General features: G+C 43.7%; 1 pseudogene; it reads left to right on the top strand.

Annotated features, from left to right (window-relative positions):
* Positions 1-357: 357 nt before the first annotated feature.
* LOC511347 (pregnancy-associated glycoprotein 1-like) lies at positions 358-16,401 on the top strand (annotated as a pseudogene).
* The last annotated feature ends 8,806 nt before the right edge of the window (positions 16,402-25,207 follow it).

The following is a 25,207-nucleotide window of genomic DNA, read 5'->3' as shown; positions in this document are numbered from 1 at the left end:
CCATTGAATCTCCAAGGTCTATTTGGAGCGTAAAATAGGGAACACATCCCCTGCATTCAGGCTAGTCTCAGACCCCAACCTCGCTCAGGCAGGGGTTCCCAGAGGAAACATAAGGCACTTATCCTTTCCAGAAGGCTAAGAAGAGAATGCTTCTTGCTCTGAATGCAGGTTCATGTTACCCAGTCAGCCAAGGGTCTGTCTTGTGTGAAGGAGGAGTGGAAGCTCTTTGGATTCGGAATTGATAGTGAGTCAGTCACCACCTTCACGACTACCTCCTAGGGTCACTACAGCTGGCGCTCTCCCACTGTTCCTGGAACCAAGAAGAAACAGCCCTGAATATTGCTTTCCTGCTTCTACATGGAGGTAAGTCTGCTAATAAAATCAGAACCAGACTTGAGGGGCAACGGGAAAGAAACTTCCACTCTGGTGCTTGCAGACATCTGAGAGCTACCCAGCGGTGGATGCAATTGAGCTTTCTTCATCTTTCCCTTCCTGGAAGTCTCCTAGCCTGGGAACCAGAGTTCCTGGGTCCCAAGTCTTCACTAACTTACCTGCAGCCTTAAGGTGAGTCATACACCCCAGAGTTCAGTTTCCCATCTCTTGGATGAGGGAGGCTGGACTTGCTACAGAGCACTTATTCCAGACTGAAGCTCAGTGCCAATCAGTGGACAAGTGGCTCAGGGGTGGGTGTTGCTGAGGATGCTGAGGTTGCCTCTGGTGGGCAGGGGGCTGTAACTGTCTGGTGATGTTCATGGGTCCTGGGCTCAGGACTGGGAGTGGTAGACCACTTGGCACACAGCTGCTGTGACACTGAGGACCTTAGAAGCCTTGCTCATTGGAATATACGATCATTTGGGTTCTGTGGGATGAGATCAGGTATTTATAAGTCAGAAGCTACCAGTGGGGAAGCTTGTAGATTCCTCAGCAGAAACCCAAGTTAGGCTAATGAATCATCTGTCCTAAAAAACTATGGGAACTAGATATGCCAGGACTCTTAAACAGATTTTGTAATATTTTAAATATTATTTAAAGTAGGTCATTTTTTGGATGACCTGCCCTTTGCTCTCTGGCTTGGGATGATACTCACAGTTAGAGTGGAATCAAAGGGCCTCTGGGGGAGGCCCTCTCCTCGTGAGTCATTAGGAGTGAGTACAGCTCTCTCCCCTCCACCTCTGGAGCAGGAATTCCAGCAGGAAGGATGTGACGTTCAAGTTTAAACAAAAGACTCAATAAGGTCTGGCCCTCAAGTAGGCACTATTCTTTCCCCAGTGCTTCTTCTTTCCCTCCTGGGTCCTGTACAAGCTGCCCACCTCCTGGTTACTGGGTTCTGAATTCCTACTCCCTTTACTTGTAGATATCTATGCAGTCCCACTTGTGGCTCCTTCCTTACCCAGGCCCAATCCCTCACCTGCAGATTGCACTAAAGAATGGAAAACCAAGACGGGTCTGCCCAGTTCATTCTTTCTAAAAATATCTGCGTTCCGTCTATTTACAGACCCTTCCCTGAATCATCAACATCTCCAACTAGATGACTCAGCTTTGCAGGGTAATGGAGATGCAGATGGTGGGGGACGTTAAGGGTATCAGGTGTGGGGAACAATTTCCAGATGACAAGAGATGAGTTGGGGTAAGGACCATGTAGTCCTCCAACCACTCATTCATTGGGGACCTGCCTGAATCTGTTATCTTGGGCTCCTATGTGTATTGCTAAGACAGAAACTGCAAAATGGACTCTTTATAAACTTCTTACTGCAAAACAATTTCAAACATAACAAATATAAGAAAGAAGAGTGTCATGAACCCTATATTTCATATTTGGCATAAATAACTACAAAACTAACCTCTTAGTCTCACAGGTTGTCATAGACTGGAGACTTTGCAACATGAAGTGATGGCCAATTGAATTACCGGTGAAGACATTCTTGAGTTGCATCAGTCTTTCTCTTCTTGCTATGTTCTCACATGTGGTGGTTGAAGGGAAGGAAGAAGAGGGAGAATAAGAGAGAAAAAGAGGGAGAGGATAATCCCATCATGAGGGACCACCATCAAAACCCCATGTCAACCTGGGTACCTCCCAAATACCCTGCTTCTTAATACCATCACATTGGGAGTCAAGGATGGACACAATTCATCCATAGCAGCTATGAATCATGTAGCAGGTATCTCTTTTAATTCAAGAGAGACCATCATTTCATTCTGTCTTTTACCCCTTATTTATTTTTCCTGAAGTATTTTGGGAAAAGATGAACATTTCACAAAATGTGTATAATGAGTATTTTTGGTAGAATGATAGGATATGAAAAAAATGCTCTTTTTTTTTCCAATAAAATGAATATTTTGTGTCCAGTCCATGTGCAAATTTCCCTGGTTCTAAAAAAGGAGGTGTCTTTTCACAGTTTATTGAAAGAATGTACTCATATGATGCACTTGGTTGTTCTCTTTTAAGATGAAATAACTGTTTCTCTCCCACGTTTAATGCCATTTATTTGTTCAGAAACTGGGCAGAAGCAGGGTGGTTTGTCTTACAGAATGTCCCACTATTGGGTTTAGAGCAGGAGTCCACAATACCAGCACGGTGGGTCAGGACCAGTACCAGTCCTGGGTCTATTAGGAACCAGACCTCCACAGCAGGAGATTAGCTGCAGGCCAGTGAGAGAGGTTCCATCTGTATTATAGGTGCTCTCCATCACTCTCTCATCACCCCCAGAAGGGGCAGTCTGGCTTGTTTTCCTGGAACTGTTTGCAGTTACATAACCTAAGTTTAACAGAAACAAAAATAGCGTAAATATTGATGATTATTTTCCTTTCTCAGTGCTCAGAATGGTGAGTTGGTGACCTAGGAATCCATCACACTGACAAATTAGATGTTGCCTATTAACATTTAAACACATTCGGACAGCTTAAAATTAAATATTAAAAAACTAAGATCATGGCATCCAGCCCCATCTTTCATGGCAAATAGAAGGAGAAAAGGTGGAAGCAGTGACAGATTTCTTCATCTTAGCCTCTAAAACCACTGTGGAGGGTGCCTGCAGCCATGAAATCAGGTGATTGTTTCTTGGCAGGAAAACTATGACAAACCTAAACAGTGTGTTGAGAAGCAGAAACATCATTCTGCCCAAAAACTGGTAGGTGTTTGGCCTTTTCATTTGGATTCCTTAACTTTCTGTCCAGTCCCCATTGGTCTTTGAAGTCCCTCAGCTTTCTGGTCCTTCAAGATTCCCAAGATTATTCTGTGCATTTCTTTATCCAGTCCTGAAATCAGCCATCTCTTTAAGAAACCATGCATTGTCTGATGGGAAATGTATTTAGAAACTAGATGTTAGACCTCAGAATAGTCACTGTTATCAAGTTGTCATTGCTTGTAGGCTTTACATTGGTCAGAGTAGGAAGGACACATTTTCCTTAAAAATTAAAATAAAAAGGAATATAATTAGTTGGTACAAACTTATGCTTTCAGTTTAAGATTTAAGACAGCACAGTTTGAATTAAACTTTTTTATGTTATGTGTGAATTGTTTTTTCTAGCCACTGAAAGTCTTAGTTCAAAACATTAGTTTAAATTATTGTCTTGCTTTTACTTGTTAACCTACATATGACTAAGTCACAATAACAGAAACAATATGAGGAACAATAAGTTGTTGAATTATTGCTCGCCTCAGCTGCGATGGCGGTGCAGATGCATGGCAAAGAGGAACTACTCCACGTCCAAATCAGGGGCAGCAGCTGAGAGGAGCTACCTTACTTCCAAGGTATGCAGCAGCAGCTGCACTTTGCAGGAGCAGCCATGAAGAGATACCCCACGTCCAAGGTAAGAGAAAGCCAAATAAGAGGGTAGGCAATGAGAGTGAAAGAGGGAATCAGAGGGCAGACAGACTGAAACCACAATCACAGACAACCAGCCAATCTGTCACACGGATCATAGCCTTGTCTAACTCAATGAAACTAAGCCATGCCCTGTGGGGCCACCCAAGATGGACGGGTCATGGTGGAGAAGTCTGACAGTATGTGGTCCAGTGGAGATGGGAATGGCAAATCACTTCAGTATTCTTGCCTTGAGAACCCATGAACAGTATGATAAGGCAAAAAGATAGGACACTGAAAGATGAACTCCCCAGGTCGGTAGGTGCCCAATATGCTACTGGAGATCAGTGGAGAAATAACTCCAGAAAGAATGAAGGGATGCAGCCAAAGCAAAGACAACACCCAGTTGAGGGTGGGACTGGTGATTGAAGCAAAATAAGATACTGTAGAGAGCAATATTGCATAGGAACCTGGATTGTAAGGTCCATGAATCAAGGCAAATTAGAAGTAGTCAAACAGGAGATGACAAGAGTGAACATAGACATTCGAGGAATTCAAGAACTAAGATGGACTGGAATCAGTGAATTTAACTCAGATGACCATTATATCTACTACTGTGGGCAGGAATCCCTTAGAAGAAATGGAGTAGACATCATAGTCAGCAAAAGATTCTGAAATGCAGTACTTGGATGCAATCTCAAAAATGACAGTGTGATACCTCTTCATTTCCAAGGCAATCCATTCAATACCACTGTAATCCAAGTCTATGCCCAGATCAGTAATGCTGAAGAAGCTGAAGTTGAACAGTTCTATGAAGACCTTAAAGACCTTCCAGAACTAACACTCTAAAAAGTTGAACAGTTCTATGAAGACCTTAAAGACCTTCCAGAACTAACACTCTAAAAAGATGTCATTTCCATTTTAGGGGACTTGAATGCAAAAGTATGAGTCAAGAAAAACCAGGAGTAACACGCAAATTTGGCCTTGGAGTACAGAATGAAGCAGGGCAAAGGCTAATAGAGCTATTGAGTGAAATTGTGTTTGATTTGTTTATATGCAATTTTATTGGACTTTGCGAAACTGTTTAGGATGTTTATATGGTCTTAAAATAAATCTGTTCTTATCTGTTTATATATATAAAAAAAAAGGCTAATAGAGTTCTGCCAAGAGAATGCACTGGTCATAGCAAACACCCTCTTCCAACAACACAATAGAAGACTCTACACATGGACATCACCAGATGGTCAACACCAAAATAAGATTGATTATATTCTTTGCAGCCAAAGATGGAGAAGCTCTATACAGTCAGCAAAAACAAGACTGGGAGCTGAGGGTGGCTCAGAACATGAACATCTTATTGCCAAATTCAGACTGAAAGTGAAGAAAGTGGAGAAAAGCACTAGACCATTCAGGTATGACCTAAATCAAATCCCTTATGACTATACAGAGGAAGTGAGAAATAGATTTAAGGGACTAGATCTAATAGACAGAGTGCCTGATGAACTATGGATAGAGGTTCATGACATTGTACAGGAGACAGGAATCAAGACCATCCTCAGAAAAAGAAATGCAAAAAAGCAAAACAGCTGTCTGAGGAGGCCTTACAGATAGCTGTGAAAAGAAGGGAAGCAAAAAGCAAAGGAGAAAAGCAAAAAGATATACCCATTTGAATGCAGAGTTCCAACGAATAGCAAGGACAGATAAGAAAGCCTTCCTCAGTGATCAATGCAAAGAAATAGATGAAAACAATAGAATGGGAAAGACTAGAGATCTCTTCAGGAAAATTAGAGATACCAAGGGAATATTCCATGCAAAGATGAGCTCAATAAAGGGCAAAAGTGGTATGGACCTAACAGAAGCAGAAGATATTAAGAAGAGGTGGCAAGAATACACAGAAGTACTGTACAAAAAAGATCTTCATGACCCAGATAATCATGATGGTGTGATCACCCACCTAGACCCAGACATCCTGGAATGTGAAGTCAAATGGGCCGTAGGAAGCATCACTATGAACAAAGCTAGTGGAGGTGATGGAATTCCAGTTGAGCTATTTCAAATCCTGAAAGATGATGCTGTGAAAGTCCTGTACTCACTATGCCAGCAAATTTGGAAAACTAAGCAGTGGCCACAGGATTGGAAAAGTCAGTTTTCATTGCAATCCCAAAGAAAGGCAGTGCCAAAGAATGCTCAAACTATAGCACAATTGCACTCATCTCACACGCTAGTAAAGTAATGCTTAAAATTCTCCAAGCCAGGCTTCAGCAGTACATGAACCATGAACTTCCAGATGATCAAGCTGGTTTTAGAAAAGTCAGAGGAACCAGAGATCATATTGACAACATCCGATGGATTATCAAAACAGCAAGAGAATTCCAGAAAATCACCTTCTTCTGCTTTACTGACCATGCCAAAGCCTTTGACTGTGTAGATCACAATAAAATGAGGAAAATTCTAAAGGAGATGGGAATACCAGACCAACGGACATCCCTCTTGAGAAACCTATATACAGATCAGGAATCAACAGTTAGAACTGGACATGGAACAACAGACTGGTTCCAAATAGGAAAGGAGTATGTCATGGCTGTATATTGTCACCCTGCTTATTTAACTTATATGCAGAGAACATCATGAAAACACTGTGCTTTAGGAAGCACAGGCTGGAATCAAGATTGCCGGGAGAAATTTCAATAGCCTCAAATATGCAGATGACACCATCCTTATGTCAGAAAGTGAAGAAGAACTAAAGAACCTTTTGATAAAGGTGAAAGAGGAGAGTGAAAAAGTTGGCTTAAAGCTCAACATTTAGAAAACTAAGATCATGGCATCCAATCCCATCACTTTATGGCCAATAGATGGGAAAACAGTGGAGACAGTGGTTGACTTCATTTTTCTGGGCTCAAATATCACTGCAGATGTTGATTGCAGCCATGAAATTAAAGCACACTTACACCTTGGAAGGAAAGTTGTAACCAACCTAGAAAGCATATTGAAAAGCAGAGACGTTACTATGTCAACAAACATCCATGTAGTCAAGGTTATGGTTTTTCCATGGCCATGTATAGATGTGAAAGGGAAATGAAAGGGAAATGAAACTAAGCCTTTCAACTTGGAGAAAGATACACTGTTTTATATCTGACAAGCAGTGTGACCACAGCCAACTCAGAAACCTCTTGCATTTCAAATTTCTCCCTTGTAAAAGAGGATAAGAGTCCCCCTTCTACCTCCTTCCCTGAGGTTCTATGAGAAGGATAGTGTGGGATGGCAACAGCAATGCTAATGGCTGTCATGTTGAGACTTCCTATTTATCGGGTACCTTATATCCATCACTTCAGTTATCCCCAAGATATTCTATTTGGAGGGTTTATATTGTTACATTCCACCATTTTACTGAAGGGGATACTGAGACACCACATGGTCATATGGCTTACCCAAGGTTGCAGAACAGAACCTGTATTCAAAGGGATGTCTTTGCCATGGCATATGAATTAAATTCTGATAATAATGTGCCTCATAAAAATGATTAGAAAATACACAGGGCCATTAAAATGACAGTTATACCTTAACACTGACAGCTAATTCTAGCATCTTCTTTGTTTTCTTTGTCAAATGCTCTGTGAAAGAATACCTCTAAGGCGAGTGAAGACCATAAGAAAAACCCGCAGTGGAAAAAACACGCTGAACAATTTTGTGAAGGTACATGCTTACCGGCTGTTCCAGATTTCTTCTTGTGGCTCAAATCTAACTATTCACCCACTGAGAAACATCATGGATGTGAGTATTTTGGGAGGATGGTGCTCCACAGCACCCCCTGGTACTCTAGCTTAGCACTGAGGCGCATCTGGAGGTGCCTGGTGGGATGCTGGGGTTGGGGTTCATGCAGGAGGCAGAGACACTGGAAAACTGGGACCCCACCCAGAGGAGAAGGCACTCTCATCCTCAACTCAGTCTTGTTGACTGAGCCCGGCAATTATCAGGTGGCAGGTAAACATCCATTTCTGTGTCAAAGATGTGTCATTAGTTTGAGGGCGATTGTTCCTTACAAGCTATGTGAACCACTCAGTTACAGATGAAGAGTGAGCCATCAATGATTAAAAGGTAGAACCAACTGCAAAGCAACTGTGACTCCCCTGGCAAAGGAATTCAGTTTCCACAGATGCAAGAACCACAGCAGTAAGTTACTGAGCCCATATTCCATGTAAGGCCATAAGAATCTAACACTGTGGTTACTGTTTTTAGATTAGACAAAGGGCTTAATTGTCTTCAAGAATGCCCATGCCAGCCTTAGAGATAGGCAAAGGGTATAAAGATGTCGAGTGAAAGGGTCACCTGTGTGGAGTTGATTGGATGTGGTCTGATAGAGGGAGTGGCTGGGGTTGATCCAGAAGGACCTCCTGGAGAAGGGGGCGCTGAGGCTGGGATTGAAGAGACTACAGACCTTCTCAAATGAAGTCACCAGGACTTCCCTGGGTGTCTAGTGGTCCTGGAGACCCAGTGATTATGCCTCTGCGCTTCCAATGCAGGAGGTACCACTTCAATGCCTGGTCATAGAATCAATATACTGCATACAACATAACACAGGAAAAATATATCAAATGCAGACATCTCTGTGACCAAAGTCTGTGAGCTGCACGGTGGTTAGAAAGTGATCTCAAGAGATATGTGACACCCAGAGGGAGGCATCAGTGTGGGAATAGAGGGTAGCCACTTCTGTACTAACCTATTCCCTCCTTTTCACTGTAGATGCTCTACGTGGGTAACATCACCATTGGAACCCCTTCAGGAATTCCATGTTGTCTTTGACATAGGCTCATCTGACTTGTGGGTGCCCTCCATCTTTTGCCTAAGTCTAGCCTGTGGTGAGTACAGACACCCCCTACCAGAACCATCCTTCACTTGCCCTGTTGCCCTGTTTCCACCCTTGGCACCTGATGACTGACACTCATCTCTTGTGTCTGCAGCTACAAAGGTTATGTTCATACATCTTTGGTCTTCCACCTTCCAGCATACCCAAAAGGTCTTCAACATCAAGTACCATACTGGAAGGATGAAAGGACTTCTTGTTTATGACACAGTTCGGGTAACAAATGCTGAGTCAGGACTGGCTAGGGAGTGATCCCTGCTTGCAAAAGAGATGCAGGACCCTTCTTAGCCTAACTCCCATAGATATTGGCCATCTTACCCACAGGATCCTGCATCTGGGCAGACAGTGCCCGTGGTGACACATGAGCAAACAGATTAGCTAACCCAGAGAGTGGCTTGAGGTGTGGACTTGCAGCTCCACTGCCCATGAGCAGTTCAAGGGTCATTTTGCTTGGAGTGAGAAGAGGGGGAAAAAAGCACCCACTTACATATTCACAGAGTGTTCCAGGCGCTTTCAGTTTAGTCCTGCAACAGCTCCACACAGCAGTTACTTTGATTAGCTCATGAGACATATGAAGAAACTGAGGTGCAGACAGCAAGGGCCTTACTGAGTGCACACATGTGGTAAAAGGTGGAGTTAGGCTGGCTTTTCAGGACTGAAGTTGCTGTGGGGTGTTTGGGGACAGGATAAAACTGATCTGGGGACCCAGGGGGTAGTCAAGGGCTTCAGGTATCCAGAGTGGGAAACTGGAGGCCTGAGAAGTCAAGGGGCCTGATAAATGAGTTCTCACTCTAGAGGACCCTTGAGAGTCTAATTAACCTATGGCCTGCCTCCCCCAAAATACTTGAGTAGTTCCCCCTCTCTTTTTCTCTCTCATACACACTCACAGAAAAATACACATATCCCCAAAGGTGAATTCCCCAGGCAGTAATTTTCATAGAACCCTGCCAGCAAGATTGTGTTTTCAGCTTTTGTCTTCCTGGACAGATGCAGAATCCACAGTACATTACAGAGAATGCAGTCCATTCTTGTCATCAGGTCACAGTGATGCCAAAGAGAAGGCTATGTTTTTCTCTACTCAGTTTGCCCATAAGGTAGCGCCAATGGGTCCTGGCCTGACTTGGTTGCCACACCTGTACAGAAGCCACGAGGCCAATTTGACTCACTCAGGTGGTGTTTTTCAGAGGGGCAGATGTTTTAAAATTCACAGCCTCTCTCAAGTGGAACCAAAATTCCCCTCCCAGCTTGGTCTAACCATCTGTGGGCCACTGAAGACAGAGCCAAGCCTCAATTCTTCTCTGAGGTTCTAGTGGCAATGCACCCCAGCCCAGTTCTAGCCCACTTCATGTATCTGTAAGCGGGAACACTCTTCTCTCCCACAGATTGGGGACCTTGTAAGTACTGACCAGCCGTTCTGTATAAGCCTGGCAGAATCTGGGTTTGAGGGTATACCTTTTGATGGCATCTTGGGCTTGAACTACCCAAACATGTCCTTCTCTGGAGCCATCCCCATCTTTGACAACCTGAAGAATGAAGGTGCCATTTCTGAGCCTGTTTTTGCCTTCTACTTGAGCAAGTAAGTCTGAGATGGACAATCACTTTATCCAAATTAGCTGTAAGATGCTTTCAGTTGCACGAATATTATAGAACACTTGATAAAGAAGTATCCTGAGAGAGAATCTAACCCAGGATAACTATGGCCCAGGGCCCTATCTGGGTTCACCACTGGCTTTTATAAATAACATTTTATTGGAACACACCCTGCTCCTGGGCTCAAGATCAGTAAATTGTTCTCCATGGGTGTGTGAGGAGGAAGGCTAATGGAAGGCAACAGGAAGCATGTTGAATAAAAGGCATTAGGATTTGCTTGTGTATTTGATAAAGAACTAAGGAGAAGGATGGTGGATATCTTTCCTTCCTCATTAGCATTTCACTGGGAGCCCAGGACCAGCTACCCAATTTGTAAGTTCCAGTGAAAAACGAGAGTGTGGGACACAAAACTCTGGAACTCTTGTTCAAGAAATATTATGCATTTCAAGACAGGGAGAGCAGAGTTGGGGGTCCCTTCTGAGTGTTGGGCCCTTTGGACAGTAGAGGTCACAGGCTAGTGGAGCCAACTCTTGGTGACCTGAACCCACACCCTTAGAACTCCCAGGCCTTGATTTTCCTGAAAAATGACAAGGTGGATAAGGGGAAAGCAAAACATTTCAGCACCGTGTCCTCCGAGTGTGAGCATTCAGGTGCCTGGAGGCCCAGAGCGTCTTCAGAAGACATTAATGGGTGGATCCTAGCCAAGTGATTCAGCTTCTAACCTCCTCTGTACCACTCACTAGCCAGTAACAGACCTCAGTCCAGATCTCAATTGCTCCTAGACGCTATTTCTGCATCTGTACGTGGGGACCTTATTAGGGCCTTGATGGGTGGACAAGCACAGCTCTCAGACAGTGCTGTTTTTACTGTCGTCCAAGGGTCCCCCCTCTCTTCTCTCTACAGAGACAAGCGGGAGGGCAATGCGGTGATGTTTGGTTGGGTGGACCACCACTACTACAAGGCAGAGCTCAACTGGTACCATTGATTCAAGTAGGCGACTGGAGTGTACACATGGACTGGTAAGCCTCTCCCTCTGAGGGTCAGTCCAAATGATCCCCCCACTACTGTACATGGACACAGGCAGACACACACAAATGCATTCTCAGACACACAGTCACACAGACATATACACCACCCACAATGACACAGACAGACACAAAGACACATGGAAACACACAAGCAGACATATAAACATACACAGGGGCACATATAAACATGCATAGGTCGTCAGAGACACACAACCACACTCAGAGACACATACAAACAAACACACAAGCACACAGATACACAAAAAACCCATGGGTTCATAATCCCCAGGCCTTCTGAGCATGGCTCTGACCAGGGTCCTAAAAGGGTCCAGAGAGGTCTGTGCAGCTGGGAGAGAGCAGCATCCACTGCCCTTTGAGATGGGGAGCATGGTTAGAGGACTCTACAGTGTGGTGAACAGACGATCAGGGAGAATTTCAGCAGCCTGGACAGAGTTATGATAAGATGACCAACAATCCAGGGCTACCAAAGACATAGGAAGTTCTCAGTACAGATAAACGTCTGTTTAAGAACAGGGAAAGTTCTGAGCAAATGGGGAAAACTGGTCTCCTTAGGGAGCAGCTACCCAGCAGTGGAGAGAGGTTGGCTGCAGTCTTAAGACGTGAAAGCAACTAATAAAAAAGACACCCCACATACCTGGGCACACAGTGGGGGGGTCTATAAGAGAATCAGGAAGGTGGGATCCAGGAGTGACCTGAGGACAAGAGGCACAATTGATAGGTTTCTGTGTGAGACTGTCAGACAAAAGCTGACCTGTCCTTTGGAGTTTCTGTGGGCTAGTTATATATTTCCTGGTCAGGGTCTCAGGGTCTGAGCTGGTTCTAGGAGCAGTTCTGGGAGACACCCTCTCCCAGAGGAGCCCCTTTCTCCCCCTACTATGAGATCTGCTGCCCCTGTGAATCTCCTTCTTCACTCTGTGTGCTATCCGTTATTTGTTCCCCACCAGATACAGCTCTCTGGAAGTTTCTTATTGTTTTCTCAGTCTTCATTCAGTCATTGAACAGACAAGCATTGGGCATCCACTGTGTGCCAGGCACTTGTGCCAGGGAGACAATAAGAATAAAACTTGCCCTCACATCTAGGAAGGCAGATGTACATGAAGTGACTCACCCACATAGTGAATTGTGACTTTGATACATGCTAGACATGAGGAGGAGAAGGCAATGGCAACCCACTCCAGTACTCTTGCCCGAAAAATCCCAGGGATGGCAGAGCCTGGTGGGCTGCTGTCTATGGGGTTGCACAGAGTCAGACACGACTGAAGTGAGTTAGCAGCAGCAGCAGCAGCAGCAGACATGAGGAAGGGTCTACAGAGAGTGACCAAGACAGGAGACTGATATACACGGGGGAAAAGACTTCCCAATAACCATATAATTAAGGTGGAATCTGGAAGATGAGAAGAAATTTGCTAGTCAAAGTGGAGTGGAGTCTTCTAGGAAGGAAGACCAGCCTCTGTCAAGGTGCAAAAGATCCTGGTGTATTCAAGTACTGCATTCAAGGATGTCAAGAAAGGTGCTGTGTCCAGAGCAAAGAAAAAGAAGGCAAGAGAAAAAGGGCTGTTTAGGAGACAGTCAGGAAGGGGGCAGCTCTGGTGAGACTCAGAGTGACCTTGATGCCCTCTTTCTTCCACTATTTCTCAGCATCTCCATGAAAAGAAAGGTTATTGCTTATTCTGGAGGCTGTGAGGCCTTTGTGGACACCGGAACAGCACTGATCAAAGGCCCAAGAAGACTGGTCAATAACATACAGAAGCTCATTGGTGCCACGTTACGGGGTTCGAAGGTGAAGGGTCATGCCCCAGGGTCACTCCCAGTCTCCACACACAACATGGATCTCCAGGATGAACCTCTCTCCCTCTCTCTCTAACAGCACTACATTTCATGTTCTGCGGTAATATCCTGCCCTCTATTATCTTCGCCATCAATGGCATCAACTACCCGATGCCAGCACGAGCCTACATCCTCAAGGTGAGGGGACAACACTGAGGGGTGGTTCTCAAACTGGGGCTTGCAGCAACCCATGGGCTGCTGTTGGGAGGAGGGTGCCCTATACTGGCCATCTCACACCATTGCAGATGCTGATGAGACCTGTGGCTGGGTCAATGACTGCCAGAAAACCAACCATTTGAGATTAAAGTGCCGTCTGGGACACTGATCTTCCTGAAATAAATATGGAGACGCCACACCATGCTGGCATGGTGGGAGTCACAAGGAGAGGGGAACACTAAGGTCCTCAGTCCTCAAAGAGCTTCAATTCAATCTGAAGCTTTAGCTGTATGAACATGGAAGTCAGCTCTAGCGGTCCCTGAAATAGGCCATCTTACAAGGAGAATGGTTGGGGGCATTCCCAGTGTGATGTCCCGGCATTAGTTAACAGTCTGCCTTCCCTTCTCAAGTTTTTTTCTGGTTTGGATGATAAATTACATGGTCAGCTTAGTACTCAGCTGCATCTTCCCCTTGCTCTGGCCAGTGCCTCCTTTGTGAGTTGGGGTACCCGACCCCTCTGTGGGGAGGTTGGATACTAAGGTGAATAAAGGGTGCACAGTGACTCCTCTGCCCTGGTCCAGGGTGGAGGCTTCATGTCAGCTCCCTGAGAGAGTTCAGAGCAGACTGATGGGCTCAAAGAAGGCTTTGAGGAAGAGAGGGAATTTCAGGAATTCCAAAACCACAAGCTCATTGAGCCATATGGAGGGTTGCTTGGTTCTAGGCAGAACTGCACTGCATTCCATGCAAATGGCATCTCAAGGTGATCTGCACTGGGGCACTGGGGACTTACGAGGGGTGATGAGGGCTAGGGACTGACCAGTGGGGATGGGGAACCAGATTATGTTACCCAACCAAGCCTGGAGTGGCCAAGGAGGGTGAGTGTGGGCCAAAGGAGGTTTCACAGAGTTTGTGAGTTAAGCCTTCAAGAACGTGTTGTTCGCACTGCTCTATTTAAGATGGATAACCAACAGCAATTTGCTGTGTAGCACAGGGAACTCTGCTCATTTATATGACAGCCTGGATGGAAGGGGTATCTTTGGGACCAGGATACACGGATACATATGGTTAAGTTCCTTTACTGTCCACCTGAAACTCAGAATATTGTTAATTAGCTATACTCCAATACAAAATAAAATTTAAAAATAAAGTATGGATTGTGGGGATACAGGAGGAAAACCAGCATTCTCTACAGAGAAAACAAGGAGCAGGAGTCAGAAGGAAGGAAACAGGGAATGAGGAGAACTATGGACACACTTGTTCTTGCAGTCTCACTGCTGGGCATACACACTGAGGAAACCAGAAAGGAAAGAGACACGTGTACCCCAATGTTCATCGCAGCACTGTTTATAATAGCCAGGACATGGAAGCAACCTAGATGCCCATCAGCAGATGAATGGATAAGAAAGCTGTGGTACATATACACAATGCAGTATTACTCAGCCATTAAAAAGAATACATTTGAATCAGTTCTAATGAGATGGATGAAACTGGAACCTATTATACAGAGTGAAGTAAGCCAGAAAGAAAAACACCAATACAGTATACTAATGCATATATATGGAATTTAGAAAGATGGTAACAATAACCCTGTGTACGAGACAGCAAAAGAGACACTGATGTATAGATCAGTCTTATGGACTCTGTGGGAGAGGGAGAGGGTGGGGAGATGTGGGAGAATGGCATTGAAACATGTATAATATCATGTATGAAACGAGTCACCAGTCCAGGTTCGATGCACGATACTGGATGCTTGGGGCTTGTGCACTGGGATGACCCAGAGGGATGGTATGGGGAGGGAGGAGGGAGGAGGGTTCAGGATGGGGAACACAGGTATACTTGTGGTGGATTCATTTCGATATTTGGCAAAACTAATACAATATTGTAAAGTTTACAAATTAAATAAAATTAAAAAAATAAAATATTATATTGAAGTGTGGGTGATCATCAGTGTTGCATTAAGTTTTGCTGCATTGCAATGTGATACACATTAAAATTATGCTATACACATAAAAATATTTTTTCTTATTCTTTTTCATGTGGTTTATCACTGAATATTGAATATAGTTCCTTACGCTCTACAGTAGGACTTTGTTGTTTTTCTTTTTATTTTATTTTTAAACTTTACATAATTGTATTAGTTTTGCCAAATATCAAAATGAATACACCACAGGTATACATGTGTTCCCCATCCTGAACCCTCCTCCCTCCTCCCTTCTCCCTCCCCATACCATCCCTCTGGGCCGTCCCAGTGCACCAGCCCCAAGCATCCAGCATCATGCATCGAACCTGGACTGGCAACTCGTTTCCTACATGATATTTTACATGTTTCATTGCCATTCTCCCAAATCTGCCCACCCTCTCCCTCTCCCACAGAGTCCATAAGACTGTTCTATACATCAGTGTCTCTTTTGCTGTCTCGTACACCGGGTTATTGTTACCATCTTTCTAAATTCCATATATATGCGTTAGTATACTGTATTGATGTTTTTCCTTCTGGCTTACTTCACTCTGTATAATAGGCTCCAGTTCCATCCACCTCATTAGAACTGATTCAAATGTATTCTTTTTAATGGCTGAGTAATACTCCACTGTGTATATGTACCATAGCTTTCTTATCCATTCATCTGCTGATGGACATCTAGGTTGCTTCCATGTCCTGGCTATTATAAACAGTGCTGCGATGAACATTGGGGTACACGTGTCTCTTTCCCTTCTGGTTTCCTTTGTTGTTTTTCATTCCTCTGTTTCCCCAACTCCCAGTCCTCCACTCACCACACCCTTCCTCATGGCAACCTCATGTCTTGGCCCTCTTTGGTTTTGGTTGAACTCTCTTATCCCCTGCTGCTGAGAAAACCCCTTGATACTTACCAAAAGAGGGAAATAAAACAAATTGTTCTGGTTCTGGCTATTGGGGGGAGGCACCGGTAAGGGCTCATGCTCAATGGTGTGTGTCTCTGACTCCCCCAGGATTCTAGAGGCCACTGCTATACAACCTTTAAAGAGAACACAATAAGGACATCTAGAGAGACCTGGATCCTGGGTGACATCTTCCTGAGGCTGTATTTCTGTCTTTGATCGAGGAAATTACAGGACTGGCCTGGCACGGGCAGTGTAAATGCTTAGAGTGGTTCAGGAATCAGTAAGGCCGCTCCTAACATACATTCACTCACCCTTTGAGCACTCCTCCCAGGATGCGGGTGAACTGTATTTGGTGGTCTGCACACCCTATTCTCAGTAAAGAATAAAGGGTTTAACTCATAATGGTGCTGAAACAAATGGGTGCATCTGTTTGTGTCTGGGAGGTATACAATGATCATGATGATCGAGAACCCAGTCTGAATCAAAATTGAGAGGAACCCAACTCTAGCCAGCTTCAAGGAAAAGGGAGACTCATTGAAATGATTCTGGGAATCCAGGACACAAGAATCAGAGCAAATACAAAGATTTCAGTGACTGGACCCAAGGAATCAGGAGTCATCAATTCTCTCTCTCACTCTTTCGCTTCACACTTCTTTGATGGTCTTAGCCTGGCAACTTTCTTCCTTAAGGCTTCTACACCTAGTGAGGGAGTCCAAGCTACCTGTCCTAGGGTTTTAAATCCCAAAGGCATCACCTAGTAAGGAAAGAAGATTGCAGACATCAGAGTTCAAGGGTGTTCCCTGAATGACCCACCTCAGATCACATGTAGCTCCAGATCAGCCATCCTGGCAGGGACATGGGGACTTATGATAGGCTTTACATGGTTTTTGGCCCTGACCCAGCAGCACACATGATTGTCAGTTTCCTCTGGAACTACATGCCTGAAGCTGAGGAGAGGCAGCCCCAAGGATTGGGACTGGCAGATGGTCTAGGCCATGGAAGAGTTTGTGATGACCCACCTACTCCACCACCTCCTCATTCAGAGGAATTATAAGGGGTAATGAAATAGACTCTCTTCGTCCCATCTCAGATGATCTTATCACTGGGCTTCTCCTCCAGGGGATTTTGGGTGAGGTACTTCAAGCAGAGCTGGTTCCCTCTTGTTCCCACACCCCAGTCACCAGCTCTCTGCCACATATGCCTGCTCTGTCCTTTCCAGTCCTACTTGGTAAGTGGTGGCCCCAGTGGATCCCTAGGCCATCCCCCACCTCCAGGGCCCAGAATACCCCTTCCTTGGCCTCCAATGCTGGGGAGAATGCAACACATGTATCAGGGGACCCTGGGTACACATTGACCTTTCTCAGAAGCCTTTCTGAGCTTCCTCCAGGTGTGGAGCTACAAACTATTTGCTTGGAGCTGCCATGGTTAGGCACTTTTGCAGTGGAAGCATCCGTTCTTTCCCACCTTGAGGCCCTCAGTAGATGCCTCAGCTAAGACAGCAGGGGTTAGAAGGTGACATCCTTTCAGATTGACTGGTTTGATCTCCTTGTTGTATAAGGGACTCTCAAGAATCTTCTGAAGCACCACAGTTCAAAAGCTCAATTTTTCGCCATTCCCCCTTTCTTATGGTCCAGATTGCACATCTTTACCTGGTTACTGGAAAAACCGTAGTTTTGACACTACAGACCTCTGTAGCAAAGTGACTCTCTGCTTTTTAATACACTCTGCAGGTTTCTCATAGCCTTTGGCTGCAGTCAAGGTCCATAGTGCTTTTGGGGCCCAAGAAAATAAGATCTACCACTGTTTTCACTTTTCCCTCATCCATAAGCCATGAAGTGGTGTGACAGGATGCCCTGAATGTTGAGTATATTTTTGTGAATAGTTTTTTAATGTTGTGTTTTAAGCCAGTTTTTGCATCTCCTCTCTTCATCAAGAGGCTCTTAAGTTCTTTCTTGCTTTCTGCTATTAAGGCAGTGTCATCTTCATATCTGTGGATGTTGATATTTCTCCCAGCAATCTTTATTCCATCTTGGGAATTATGCAGTCCAGCATATTGAAAGATGTATTCTATATAGAAGTTAAATAGCCAGAGTCAGAATGTACATGTTGTCATGGTACTGTCCCACTTTTAAATCTTTCAGTTCTGTCTCGTATTCTAACTGCTGCTTTTTGAGCTACATACAGGCTTTTCAGGAGACAGGAAAGGTGATCTGGTACTCCCATTTCCTTAAGAATTTTCCGCAGTTTGTTGTGGTCCACACAGTGACAGGCTTTACCGTAATCAGTGAAGCATACGGAAATATTTTCTGGGATTCCCTTTCTCTATGATCCAATGGAAGTTGGCAATTTGATCTCTTGTTCCTCAAACCAGTATGTACATCTGGAAGTTTTTAGTTCATGTATTGTTGAAGCTTAGATTGAAGGATTTTGAACATTACCTTGCTAGCAAGTGAGATGAGAGCAATTGCATGATAGTTTGAACATTCTTTGGAATTGCATTTCTTTTGAATTGGAATGAAAACTGACCTTTTCCAGCACTGTGGCCACTGCTGAGTATTCCAAATTTGCTGACATATTGAATGCAACACTTTTACAGCCTCATTCTTTAGGTTGTTTTAAACAGCTCAGCTGGAATTCCATCACCTCTCCTAACATTGTTTGTAGCGATGCTTCCTAAGGCCACTTGACTTCATACTCCAGTATATCTGGCTTTACATGAGTGATGAGTGCTTACCCAAGCATCATCACTATCCCAGTTATTAGGACGGTTTTCATACAGTTCTTCTGTGCATTCTTGCTACCTCTTCTTAATCTCATCTGCTTCTGTTAGGTCTTTGACTTTTGTGTCCTTTATTGTTCCTCTGGTAACTCCAATTTTCCTAAGCAACCTATACTTTTTACAATTCTATTATTTTCCTCTAATTCTTGCAGTGTTCACTTATGAAGACTTTCTTATCTTTCCTTGCTATTCTCCAGAACTCTGCATTCCTTTGGGTATATCTTTCCTTTTCTCCCTTTCCTTTCACTTCTATTATTTTCTCAGCTGTTTTTTTTTTTTTTCTCCTGAATGTTGAGCTTTATTTATTTTTTTTCTTTTTTTAAAATTTTATTTTATCTTTTAACTTTACAATATTGTATTGGGGTTGCCATATATCAAAATGAATCCACCACAGGTATACATGTGCTCCCCATCCTGAACCCTCCTCCCTCCTCCCTCCCCATACCATCCCTCTGGGTCGTCCCAGTGCACTAGCCCCAAGCATCCAGTATCGTGCATCAAACCTGGACTGGCGACTCGTTTCATATATGATATTATACATGTTTCAATGCCATTCTCCCAAATCATCCCACCCTCTCCCTCTCCCACAGAGTCCAAAAGACTGTTCTATACATCAGTGTCTCTTTTGCTGTCTCGTATACAGGGTTATTGTTACCATCTTTCTAAATTCCATACATATGCATTAGTATACTGTATTGGTGTTTTTCTTTCTGGCTTACTTCATTCTGTATAATAGGCTCCAGCTGTTTTAAGGCCTCCTCAGGCAACCCTCTTTTTTTCTCACATTTGTTTTTCTTGGAAATGGTTTTGTGATCACCTCCCGTACAATGTTACAAACCTTCATCCATAGTTCTTCAGGCTACCAGACGTAATCCCTTGAATCTATTTTTCATCTCCACTATAAATTCATAAAGGATTTGCTTTAGGTCATAGCTTACTGGTCTAGTGGTTTTCCTCACTACTTCAATTTAAGCCTGAATACTGCTTGCTTTTGCCTAAGTTTGGTGCCAGATCACCACCCACCACTCCCAGTGGATGTGGAGCAAAAACACACAATTTGAGGACTGTTACCCTGGGTTTGTGCTTGGCTTTTCATGTGCTTAGCTGTGTGACTTTGATCAAGACCCTTAACCTCAGTTTTCTCATCTAGAAAATGGGCACCATGATGATAGTTCCATCTTCTAGATTGCATGTGTGCCTGGTGAGAACAAGTGGCCCTGAGACGGCTTTCTGGGTTCCTGAGTCTGGAACAAATATGAATTATTCTGTCACCTGGGGAGAAGGAAATCTTCTGTTTAGAGGTTATGGCTGTCATTCCCAATGCTAAATATTGATTCAAGCCAAATGACATCTATCTCTGAACCATGACACAGAACTCTGACTGAGACGATGCTTCTGTTTTCTGAGCTCCCACAGAGCTAATGATTACTGGCTCAGATTACTCCCTTCCTCATCCTTACTAGTCAGCCTTTCCTTGTCAACTACTTTTAGCCTGAAATCACACTGCAAGGAGAGTTGTAAGGCTTTTGGTCTCTTTTCCATTTCCCACATCTCCAGCATAGCAACAAGTAGCTGTGATGGCTTCTTGTCATAGCAACAACTATGGCAACCTGTACAGTTCAATCTCAGCCTGTTAAATGAAACTGTCCCCATTTGGCCCCTCATGTTTAAATTACCTACAGTTGCCTTAGAAATCTTCCTATGCTTGCTGTTTAATGACCAAATATGTGTGGATTTGATCTAGTTTTCTTTCCCAAGCATGATTTCAACCATGCAGTGAAGTAACCAGACATTTAGTCATCTAACTACCCACAGGAATTGACAAAACACACCACCCGTCATCCATTTCTAGCTTGCCCCAAACGACATTGAAGTGATCTGCTGAAATAATGTGATACATTGGCATGTGCACACCAGAAGGGGCACTTTTTCTGGATTCGTTTTCCACCTAGTGCAGAATGTCTACCACAAGCCTTGCCCTCCAGCAGTTGGTCTCCTGGTTTTTGCAGACTCAGCCTGCCCCCAATCCCTTTCAAATCCCTCAGTAAAATCTAGAGAACAAGCTCAGTCAAAACTCTCTCTCCTGCATAAAACAGTTTTTGTGTTTTTAGAAAACAAGTTTGGTAACACATTCAAAATCTCGTGCTCCTTGCCTTGGATTCAAGGACCTGCACCAGAGGATGGGAAGCCTCCCCTTCCACCCAAGTCTTTCTCCACTCCAACCAGGACCAGAGCCTTCAGTGGACTCTGTGTCCTCATTGGTATTTTTCAGTTGCTAAGTCATGTCTGACTCTTTGTGATTACATGTTCGGCAACAAAGCAGGCTTCCCTGTCTTTCACTATTTTGCAGAGTTTCCTCAAACTCATGTCTTTGAGTCAGTGATGCCATCTGATATTCTCATCTCTCTCCTTCTGCCCACAATCTTTCCCAGCATCAGGGTCTTTTCCAATGAGCTGGGTCTTCACATCAGATGGCCTAAATGTTGGAGCTTCATCTTCAGCATCAGTCCTTCCATTGAATATTGCTCTACCACTTCCAAAACAAAACTCATGTTTCCAAACACCTAATAATATTGAGCATTGATAAAGTTTAGTAGAACAGGGATCTAGTCCTCTGGGAAATCCCAGCACTGCCGCCCTGCCTTTCTCTTACCATTCTCTCCATCTGGCATAGAATTGGTTCCTTACAGTTTCTCCAGCTTGAAACCACTTGCTGACCCATCATTGTCAGCTTCCTTCCTTCCTTCTTTCTTAAAGACTTCTGCTTGCTCCCTGATTGTCCTCTGTACATCAGTTCAGTTCAGTCTCTCAGTCATGTCCAACTCTTTGCTATATCATGGGGTGCAGCACGCCAAGCTTCCCTGTCCATCACCAACTCCCAGAGCTTGCTCAAACTCATGCTCATCAAGTTGGTGATGCCATCAAACAATTTGGTCTTCTGTCTTCCCCTTTGCCTCCTGCCTTTAATCTTTACCAGCATCTGGGTCTTTTATAATGAGTCAGTTCTACCCATCAAATGGCCAAAGTACTGGAGGTTCAGCCTCAGCATTGGTCCTTCCAATGAATATTCAGGACTGATTTCCTTTAGGATGGACTGGTTGGATCTCCACTGCAGTCCAATGGACTCTCAAGAATCTTGTCCAACACCACAGTTCAAAAGCATCAGTTCTTTGGTGCTCAGCTTTCTTTATGGTCTAACTCTCACATCCTCTCACAACTTCTGGAAAAACCATGGCTTTGACTATACAGACTTTTGCTGGTAAAGTAATGTCTCTGCTTTTTAGTATGCTGTCAAGATTTTTCATAGCTTTTCTTCCAAGGAGCAATTGTCTTTTTTTCCCCAGCTGCCGTCACTATCTGCAGTGATTTTGGAGCCCAGGAAAGTAAAGTCTGTCACTGTTTTCATTGTTTCTCCATGTACTTGCCATGAAATAATGAGACTGGATGCAGTGATCTTCGTTTTTTGATCTGTACATACCTCATCAAGATCTTCCCCAAGAAAAAGAAATGCAAAAATGCAAAATGGTTGCCTGAGGATACCTTAGAACTAACTTAGAAAAGAAGAGAAGCAAAGGCAAATGAGAAAAGAAAGACATACACATCTGAATGCAGAGTTCCAAAGAATAGCAAGAAGAGATTTTTAAAAAGCCTTCCTACCTGATCAGTGCAAAGAAATAGAGGAAAGCAATAGAATGGGAGAGACCAGAGATCTACTCAAGAAAATTAGAGGTAGAAAAAGATCATTTCATGCAAAGATGGGCCAAATAAAAGACAGAAATGGTGTGGACCTAAAAGAAGCAGAATATATTAAGAAGAGGTTGAAAGAATATATAGAAGAACTATACAAAAAAGATATTAATGACCCAGATAACCATGATGGTGTTTCACTTACAGCTGCTGCTGCTGCTAAGTCACTTCAGTCGTGTCTGACTCTGTGCGACCCCATAGACGGCCGCCCAGCAGGCTCCCCAAACCCTGGGATTCTCCAGGCAAGAACACTGGAGTGGGTTGCCATTTCCTTCTCCAATGCATGAAAGTGAAAAGTGATAGTGAAGTCACTCACTCATGTCCAACCCTCAGCGACCCCATGGACTGCAACCTTCCAGGCTCCTCCATCAGTGGAATTTTCTAGACAAGAGTACTGGAGTGGGGTGCCATTGGCTTCTCCACACTTAGAGCTAGACATCCTGAAATGTGAAGTCCAGACAGCCTTAAGAAGCATAACTACATGCAAATCTAGTGGGGGTGATGGAATTGCCGTTGAGCTATTTCAAATCCTAAAAGATGAAGCTGTTAAAATGCTGCACTCAATATGCTAGCAAATTTGGAAAACTCAGCAGTAGCCACAGGACTGGAAAGGTCATTTTCTTTAAAAAAAAAAAAAATGGAAAGGTCATTTTCATTGCAATCCCAAAGAGAGGCAATTTCAAAGAATGTTCAACTACCACACAGTTGCACTCATCTCACATGGTACCAAAGTAATTTCTCCAAGCAAGTCTTCAACAGTACATGAACTGTGAAATTCCATATGCTCAAGCTGCATTTAGAAAAGGCAGAGGAACCACAGATCAAATTGCCATCATCTGTTGGATCTTTGAAAAAGCAAGGGAATTCCAGAAATATACCTACTTCTGCTTTATTGACCATGCAAAAGCCTTTGACTGTGTGGATCACACCAAACTGTGGAAAACTTACAGAGATGGGAATACCAGACCATCTTACCTGCCTTCTGAGAAATCTGTATGCAGGTCAAGAAGCAACAGTTAGAACTGAACTTGGAACAGCATATTGGTTCCAAATCGGGATAGGAGTAGGTAAAGGCTGTGTATTGACACCCTGCTTATTTAAATTATATGCTGAGTAAGTCATGCGAAATGCCCAACTGGCTGAAGCACAAGCTGGAATCACAGTTGCTGGGAGAAATATCAATAACCACAGATATGCAGAAGACACGTGGCAGAACGTGAAGTGAAACTAAAGAGCCTCTTGATGAAAGTGAAAGAGGAGAGTGAAACATTTGGCTTAAACTCCACATTCAGAAAATGAAGATCATGGCATTTCGTCCCATCACTTGACGGCAAATAGATGGGGGAACAATGGAAACAGTGAGAGACTTTACTTTGGGGGGCTCCAAAATCACTGCAGATGATGACTGAAGCCATGAAATTAAAACTTGCTTGCTTGTTTGAAGAAAAGCTATGACAAACCTAGCAGCATTTTTAAAAGCAGAGGTACTACTTTGCAGAAAAAGTTCAGTATAATCAAAGCTATGATGTTTCCAATTGTCATGCATTGATGTGAGAGTTGGGCCATAAAGAATGGTGAGCGATGAAGAACTGATGGTTTTGAACTGTGGTGTTGGTCAAGACTCTTTTTTTTTTTTTTATCAGTATACATTTTATTTATTTTTTTTGTTTTTTTTTTAAATTTTTTTTAAATTTTATTTTATTTTTAAACTTTACATAATTGTATTAGTTTTGCCAAATATCAAAATGAATCTGCCACAGGTATACATGTGGTCAAGGCTCTTGAGAGTCCCTTGGACTACAAGGAGATCCAACAAGTCAGTGCTAAAGGAAATCAATCTTGACTATTCATTGGACAGACCGATGCTGAAGCTGAAGCTCCAATACTTTGGCCAACTGATGTGAAGAACTTACTCATTAGAAAAGACCTTATTACTGAGAAAGATTGAAGGCAGGAGGAGAAGAGGACGATAGAGGATGAGAAGGCTGGATGGCATCACCGACTCGATGAACATGAGTTTGAGCAAGCTCCAGGAGTTGGTGAAGGACAGGGAAGCCTGGTGTGCTGCAGTCCATGCGGTTGCAAACAGTCGGACATGACTGAGCGACTGAACTGAACATACCCCATAGCAAATGCTAGTGGTAATTGTCATGTTTCTCCTGCAAACCAAGGCTCCCCAAGGCCTCAACACATATCTCTGGTCAAGTTTACACCCATGCACAGTGCCTAGAATCCACAAGGCATTCAGTGAATTCTGATTGCAGGGGGACATCCATTTTGGTATCCATAGAGGAGCAAAGGACACATTTATCCTCCTGTCCCAAACAACTTGAAAGTAGAAGATATAAAAGAAAGATCAGTTTTACATCAAAAATCAGGCAGCTGAGTATGGATTCCTGAGGTGGGGAACAAGCAAGATGAGTTCTGCAATTGCCCCAACTCTAGAAACAGTTTCCAACACATACATGAAAGGGGTATCTAGGCAGAGACAAACGGTCTCCTCAAGAAGAGAGATTTGAGACTCTAGATAGTTAGG

This window comes from Bos taurus, chromosome 29 (genome assembly GCF_002263795.3).
Source record: "Bos taurus isolate L1 Dominette 01449 registration number 42190680 breed Hereford chromosome 29, ARS-UCD2.0, whole genome shotgun sequence".
Lineage (NCBI taxonomy): Eukaryota > Metazoa > Chordata > Mammalia > Artiodactyla > Bovidae > Bos > Bos taurus.
This window is presented reverse-complemented; position numbering and strand designations above follow the sequence as displayed.